The 8,173-nt window shown below is 43.2% G+C and overlaps 1 pseudogene; it reads left to right on the plus strand.

The window, feature by feature from the left end:
* The first annotated feature begins 2,833 nt into the window (after positions 1-2,833).
* Positions 2,834-7,847, plus strand: LOC126014329 (60S ribosomal protein L12-like; annotated as a pseudogene).
* Positions 7,848-8,173: the final 326 nt, after the last annotated feature.

Consider the following 8,173-nt stretch of genomic DNA (forward strand, 5'->3'; position numbering starts at 1 on the left):
CAACTCCTCTGTATCTCTGAGGAACTTTATGGTAACCAGCTAAATCACTTGTCACAGCTGGGGACAGTGCTTAAGAAGTAGGGCATACGCCTAGCATATTTGAGACCCTGGATTCAATTCCTAGCACTATAAGTCCCCTAATAGAGCCACAATGGTATGGTCTCAATAAACAAAAATATAGGGGCTAGAGAGATGGTACAGGAGTTAAGGTGCTCACCACATGCACCCACATATGATGCTGTTAGCTCTTCTCTTTGAGATTCCCAATAAGTACTACAACAAAGGGTGGGTCTCTAGTGTGCAACCAATTATGCACAAGCACCACAACTGAAGTAGGAGTCTCTACAATCTCCACAATCTAGACACGTATGACAACAATGGTAAGAGAAGAATAGATACAACTAATTAACAACTACTTACATTTTGGGATTCAAAATGAGAGTAGAGGGATTAAGGTGTTTGCCTTGATGTGGCTAGTCCCAGTTCACTCCCAGCACCACATAAGGTTTCCTGAGAACCACTAAGAATAATCTCTGAGAATAGAGTCAGGAATGACTTTGAGACCACTGGATATGGCTTAGAAATGTTTACCATATTTATTCGAGTATAACGTGCAAAATTTTCTACCAAAAATAAAAAAAAAAGAAGGGGCCGGGCGGTGGCGCTAAAGGTAAGGTGCCTGCCTTGCCTGCGCTAGCCTTGGACGGACCGAGGTTCGATCCCCCGGTGTCCCATATGGTCCCCCAAGCCAGGAGCGACTTCTGAGCACATAGCCAGGAGTAACCCCTGAGCGTTACCGGGTGTGGCCCAAAAACCAAAAATAAAATAAAATAAAATAAAATAAAATAAAATAAAAAAAAAAAAAGAAATCAGGGGCCGGGTAGGTGGCGCTGGAGGTAAGGTGTCTGCCTTGCAAGCGCTAGCCAAGGAAGGACCGCGGTTCGATCCCCCGGCGTCCCATATGGTCCCCCCAAGCCAGGGGCGATTTCTGAGCACATAGCCAGGAGTAACCCCTGAGCGTCAAACGGGTGTGGCCCAAAAACCAAAAAAAAAAAAAAAAAAAAAGAAATCAAAGTTTGGGTGGGCATTATATATGAGGGCTGGGGTGGGGGTGGCAGTGGTGACTGGTCCAATGAGGGTGCAGGGTAATTGTGAGTTCGCACTGCACAAGGAAAAAAATACTCAAGAAACCTGGCCTATCTCTCGTGACATCCTGGGTTCAAACATCATGGGAAGACATGCCAAAAGAAATGATCATCAAGAGTTTTTTGAAGACAGGCATCAGCAATCAAATGGAAGGCACAGAAGACAACCTGCTGTGGAATTCAGACTCAGAAGAAAGCCAAGAAACTGGAGAAACAGATGCTCCTGCCAGCTGGGACACTGATGAAAAATTAACTCGAGAAGAATGGGAACAACTCTTTAGTGTATCTGATGATGAATCTGAGTTTTAAGCATTATAAACAAATATTGTTACCGGTAATTTTATTTCAGGATTGTGTTTATACCAGTTTATGTTATTAATAAATGATTTTTATCATGGCCGCAATTTTTTTGTCAATTACAATGCTTTGTGTGAAACAAATTTTTATATTAATTTTAATAAAAAAATTAGGGTACATGGGTGCGCGTTATACTCGAGTAAATACGGTAAATAAATAACGCGTGATCTCATATCACAGAGACTGGCACGCATCCCAAAGAACAACCAGTGCTGGTGTGGATGTGATGAGAAATGGACTCTCATTTACAAATGATGGTAATGCTGTCTAGTCTAATCTGAATATTCCTTTAAAAAATGAAAATGAGCTTCCTTATGATCCAGCAATACCACTCCTAGGGATATACACTAGGAACACAAAACACAATACAAAAATTTTCTCTGCACTCCTATGCTCATTGCAGCACTATTTACAATAGCCAGAATATGGAAACAACCCAGATACCTGACAACGGATGAGTGGCTGAAGAAACTGTGGCATACCTACATAGTGGAATACTTTACAGCCATTAAAAATATAGTCATGAATTTTGTTTATACATAGATGGATATGGCGATTATGCTGAGCAAAATGAGCCAAAGGCAGAGGGATAAATATAAAATAATCTCATTCATTACTGGGATATAAGGAAAATAATAGATAATGTGGGGATGATATCCAGAGACAATAGAAATAAAAATCAGGAGTACCCTTCCATGATAGGTAGCTTGCCACAAAGAGCGAAGAGTGCTGTTAGAGTAGCGAAGGTCTAATATGTAAAGGACATTCATGGCACCCCTCTTTACTAGAAGTAGTATAAACCACAATGTCACAAAAGAGAGAGGGGGGGGGAGGGAGAGAGGAGAAAATGCCTGCCTTAGGAGAGGATCAGTGGAAAGTAAGGGAGTATCAGGGAGTGTTAAAGGGAACCTAATGACATTGGCGGCAAAAAAAATGCACGCTGGTGTAGGTTATTATACATTATGAGTTTAATTCAATCGTAAACAATTTTTTGGGGGGGTCACACCCGGTGGCAGTCAGGGATTACTCCTGACTCTGAGCTTAGAAACCACTCCTGGCAGGCTCAGGGGACCATATAGGATATCGGGATTCGAACCACTGCTCGTCCTGGGTCAGCTGCATGCAAGGCAAATACCCTAGAGTTGTGCTATCTCTACGGTAGTCTTGAACAACTTTATCTGTGGAAAAAAAAAAACTGTTTTATGAACAACATGTAACCATGGTGTTTAAATTAAAAAAAAAAAAAGCACAGTTTTCGACTTGGAGGCGGGCAAGGTGCAATTTTCTTCAGTCATCCCAAATTTGGATTCATTAACACCAACCGTCTCGCCATGCCGCCCAAATTTGACCCCAACGATGCACCGGTGGGGAGATTGGGGCCACGTCTGCCTTGGACTCCAAGATTAGGCCTTTGGGTCTGTCTCCAAAAAAGGTCGGTGATGATATTGCCAAGGCCACTGAAGATTGGAAGGGCTTAAGGATCACAGTCAAGCTGACCATCCAGAACCAGCAGGCCCAGATCAAGGTGGTGCCTTCTGCCTCCCCGCTCATCATAAAAGCCCATAAGGAGCCTTCCAGAGACAGGAAGAAGCAAAAAAAAATATATATATATATATAATATGTATATATAATATATACATATATATTAGACACACATATATATATACATATATATTAGACGTCGCCCGCCAGATGAGATACCAGTCATAGCCGAAGAACTCTCTGGCACGTTAAGGAGATCCTGGGCATAGCCAGTTGGTAGACTGCAATGTTGATGGCCGACACTCTCATGACATCATTGATGACATCAAAAGTGATGCAGTAAAAAAAAAAAAAAGTGGTGCAGTAGAATGCCCAGCCAGTTAAGAAGTCCAAGAAATGCTTCAATAACGTATTTGCTAGGGGCCGGAGAGATAGCATGGAGGTAAGGCGTTTGCCTTGCATGCAGAAGAACGGTGGTTCGAATCCTGGCATCCCATATGGTCCCCTGAGCCTGCCAGGAGCGATTTCTGAGCATAGAGCCAGGGATAACCCCTGAGTGCTGCTGGGCGTGACCCAAAAACCAAAACAAAAGAAAAACGTATTTGCTGAAAAAAAAAGAACAATCACAAATAAAATGGTACAATTAGAGGCCTGAGCAATAGCACAGCAGATAGGGTGCTTACCTTCCACACAGCGGACCCAGGTTCAATCTTCAGGATCCCATATGCATCGAGCATCATCAGGTGTGGGGTCCCCCAAACACAAAAATCACATTTATGACACCTCCTAGAGTTTCCCTACTTTACAATAGCCAATCTCCTCTGTATGATAGCATCCAAGATAAAAGCTTGTATATCTGTTTATGAGTGCAATTAATTTATTTAATGTCCTTGCCAACCTTCTGGTGCTATCTGCAGCCACTCTTTTGCTACATCCTGCCATTTAGTGTTATCTTTTTGTAGGAGTTTGGTGTGTCTGTTGGATCTGCCTTGCCTTTAAGTATCCCCTTCAGTTTTTCTTTGAAAGTTTGCGTTGAGTCTCTAAATTTTCTGAGTTGTTGCTTACCTATGAACCTGTAAGAAAGTCTGGCTGGGTGAAATATTCTTTGCACAGCATTTATTTCATTACGTTTTTTTTTTTTCACTATATTCAATCACTGTCTTCAGGCCTATGGAGTTGTTTGTGATAAATCTGCTATAAATCTAAGGATGCTTCTTTGTAATTTCCATAAAGTAAAAAAATAAATTTTTATTTGTGATATCATTATTGTACTAGAATTAGACTTTAGGAACAGTATGATGGCAGAAGAACAAGGTATGGAAGAGATTCCCATGTCTCCCAGGTGCCTCATTATCTCTGCAATTCCTGATGGTCACCAATCTGGAAACACTTTGAGCCTGATGATTTGAGGGCTTCTTGTTGGCTTGTTTGCAATGCTAGAAGTAGTACCCAAGTCTCATGCATGCAAGGTCTGCACTTTATCACTAAACCACTTCCTTAGCATTGTGGGGGGTTATGGTGTGGGGAGGAAGATGCCAATATTCAGGATCTACTGATAAGTCAGAGCTCATGGTTCAAATGTTGTGCGTGAGTTAAAATGGTGTCAGGGATTAAACCTGGGCCTCTAGTATGCAAAGCTTGTGCTGCAACCCTTAAACTATTTTCCCTGCCCCTCATTTAGACATCATTAGGTAAGAATAATGGTTGCTTCAGTCTCCTTCCCCACACTCTTCCCCAAAGGTCAGAGCTGAGTGTGTCTGAAGATTCCCACCTTTTCTTTTCTTTCTTCCTTTTTTTTGTGGTTTTTGGGTCAAACCCGGCAGTGCTCAGGGGTTATTCCTGGCTCCCTGCTCAGAAATTGCTCCTGGCAGGCTCGGGGGACCATATAGGATGCCGGGATTCAAACGGATGACCTTCTGCATGAAAGGCAAACGCCTTACCTCCATGCTATCTCTCCGGCCCCAGTTCCCACCTTTTCATCACAAGACTGGTAGACTGGTTCTCCCAGCACCTAGTCCCCATCCTTAGAGATTTCCAAAAGTCAGCTAATTGGGACAGAATAGTATAACAGGGAGGGCACTTTCCTTGCATGTAGCAGACCTGGGTTTAATCCTCAGTATCCCATATGTTTCCCAAGAACTGCCAGGAGTGATTCCTTCCTAAGTGCAGAACCAGGATTAACTCCTGAGTATTGCCAGATTGGCCTAAAGACTAAACAAACCAAAAAAAAAAAAAAACAACCCTCACAACCTCACAACCTCCCCAATATCAGCTAATTGGGGCTGGAGTGATAGCACAGTGGTAGGGTGTTTGCCTTGCACACTGCTGACCATGAACAGACCCGGGTTCGATCCCCAGCATCCATTAAGGTCCTCCAAGCCTGCCAGGAGTAATTTCTGAGCACAGAGCCAGGATAACCTCTGAGCGCTGCTCTGTGTGGCCCAAAAAATAACAAACCAAAAATAGCAGCTAGTTAAGAAAGCAAAAGACAGTTTTATTCCCTTCACCATTAGAAATTCCATCTGAGAGGATGTGTAGAGGAAGCCTCATACCCCAATCCCAGAGGGATTGAGGAACATGGCTCTGGAAGCAACTACAACACAAGAAATAATCCACACAGGTTAGGGAGATAAAACAGGTTCAGGGACTTCCACTCTCTGCCAGCAGCAAAAGAGCACCAGCAAGCAGATAGGCAAGCTGTGAGCCAAAACCAGGAAGAATTTCTCTAACTAAGGTCTGTATTGGGAAGAGCAGGACCACTCCCCTGGGTGGAGAACGAGGGGGGGGGGCAATCAAGAGGTACATCCTGCCCAGGTGGGACAAGCACATGCAATGAGGAATTATCCTGAATAAACTGATAACCTGTTACTCCCACAGGGATGAGTGGGTGATACTAGGATTTATAATAAGGAAGATATGAGGAACTGTGTGACCTGCTCTTCCTCAGTTTCTACACAGAGCTCTTAAAACCCTTGGAATGTCCAGTGGCTCAAGGACAGCCTTTTCTTCATACTGTGTCCAAATCCTAATGCCCTGACTCCAAACTTCTGTTCCCATTAGTTTTCCAAATACAGTAACGTTCAGGCAAACAAACAAGAAGGATGGATTTAGGCAGTGATGCAGCTCAGGGATAAACCCTTGTTTGTGTGAAACCCTGAGTTAAAACCCAGAACTTTTAAAAATCAAAAACAAAGAAAGTGTGGATTACATAACGAGTATTCAGAGGATTACATAGGGAGCATTCCAAGCTCCCTAAGGTACTATACCTTAGGAATGGTGACTCAACCCAGTAGTTGAACACAGGCTTCAGAATACTGTACTAGATTTTGGCATTCAGTTCTCGGCATTTCTCCCCCTTGTAGAGGGAAAGGAGAGGAGGGAAAGGGAAAAGAAGCAAGAGTAGAAAGGGAATCTGAAGGTTAGAGAGTGTAGAAGGAAAGAGGAGAGGAGTAGGGGAGATGGAGGGTGAGAAGAATTAGCTATATCTGGAATTCTTCTGTAGCTCAAAGGATTTGATCACTTGCTTCCAGTACATAGACCAACAAAGGGCCTGATCTTTCACATGTGTACATCTGTAAATAGTAATCATCATCATCATCATCTTACTGTCTAACAGAGGATTTCTTAGTTTATAAAGACATTGCTATATCCAAATGTATGCACAAATATTACCTAGGAGACATGAAAACTCAAAATTCTTGGGAAATAAGCCTTGCTAAAAATGATCTTTGAGGACCACTAAGATAGCACAATAGGTATTGCACTTGCCTTGCTCTCAGCTGACCAGGTTTAATACCTGGCACCACATGTGTTCAGGGCTCTATCTCTAAGTGTAAAGCCAGAACTGATCTCTGTCTGAGGACTACTGAGTGTGGGCTCTCCCCCACTTCCATAAAAAATAAAATAAAATTTTAAAATGGTCTTTGAAAGCTGGCAAAATTCAGGGCCTAGAGCTTCTTGGGGTGTGCAGTGCTGAAGCTGGAGCCACTCTACAATGATAAGCAAGCCACTAAGATTCTTGCCCCCTAGGACAGATGCATTGTTTTGGTTTTTTTGTTTGTTTGTTTGTTTGTTTTGGTGTCTGGGCCACACCCGGCAGTGCTCAGGGGTTACTCCTGGCTGTCTGCTCAGAAATAGCTCCTGGCAGCACGGGGACCATATGGGACACCGGGATTCGAACCAACCACCTTTGGTCCTGGATCAGCTGCTTGCAAGGCAAACGCCGCTGTGCTATCTCTCTGGGCCCGACAGATGCATTGTTAAATGAGTCCTAGTATTGGGTTGGAAACCAAAGTACAGTGGGTAGGGTACTTGCTTTGCATGTGGCCAACCTGGGTTCAGTCCCCAGCACCACTCAAGTGTGATCCCTGAGTGCAGAGCCAGAAATAAGCCCTCTCAAATGTGGCCCCACAACAAACAAATTTTCATAGTCAGACAAAGGTTCTCAGAACGTGGTATCAGAAGCATTTTGAAACTTTTTAAGATGTGCCCTGCCAAGGCTTGCTCTTCAAGCCTGTGTTCTTCTTTGAGCACGTTTCTCACTTCCTTGTTTCTTCACTTGCCTGTTTCCACTCTGGAGAAGCCTGTGTTTCTCTTGAACACAGTTTTCATTTTTCCTCCTCTCACGTCTTTCTAAATATGTTTTAATAAAACACTTTCTGGCTTCACCTAAAATAAAATTTTAAAAATGAATAAAATCGATAAAATGAAATGAAATCATCTTGTCAAATTCCACTGGACTTGCAAGCTCAAATTCTGTAGCCCAGGAGTCCAAGTCCTAATTGTTCTTCAAGGAAGGCCTACACTACAGGCTCCACGTTACAGACTGTGGTCTGTAAGACATTACGGACTGTGATCCGATAAAAACCCTGAGCCAAAGAAATTTAGAAGCAGCGCTGTAATTGGCCAGTTTAGTCTCAGCTACTCGGAGAGCCTAAATCTGCAAGAAACCACTTTCTACCTAGGCTCATCATCCTGGCTAGCCTGACCACCAGTCTCACTCACTCATTAATTTTCCAATTTGCCTTCATGTCACTGACCTCTAAGCGATTTCTAGATAACACGTGGAACAGACTAAAAGCAAACTGAAGTAGCACCTGTGGACTTTGTACCCTGCCTGCCTATGCAGCCTACATTGTCACAACACACCCTCTGAGCTCAGAATAGGACCCAGAATACCTTCGCAGCTC

This window comes from Suncus etruscus, chromosome 7 (assembly GCF_024139225.1).
Source record: "Suncus etruscus isolate mSunEtr1 chromosome 7, mSunEtr1.pri.cur, whole genome shotgun sequence".
Lineage (NCBI taxonomy): Eukaryota > Metazoa > Chordata > Mammalia > Eulipotyphla > Soricidae > Suncus > Suncus etruscus.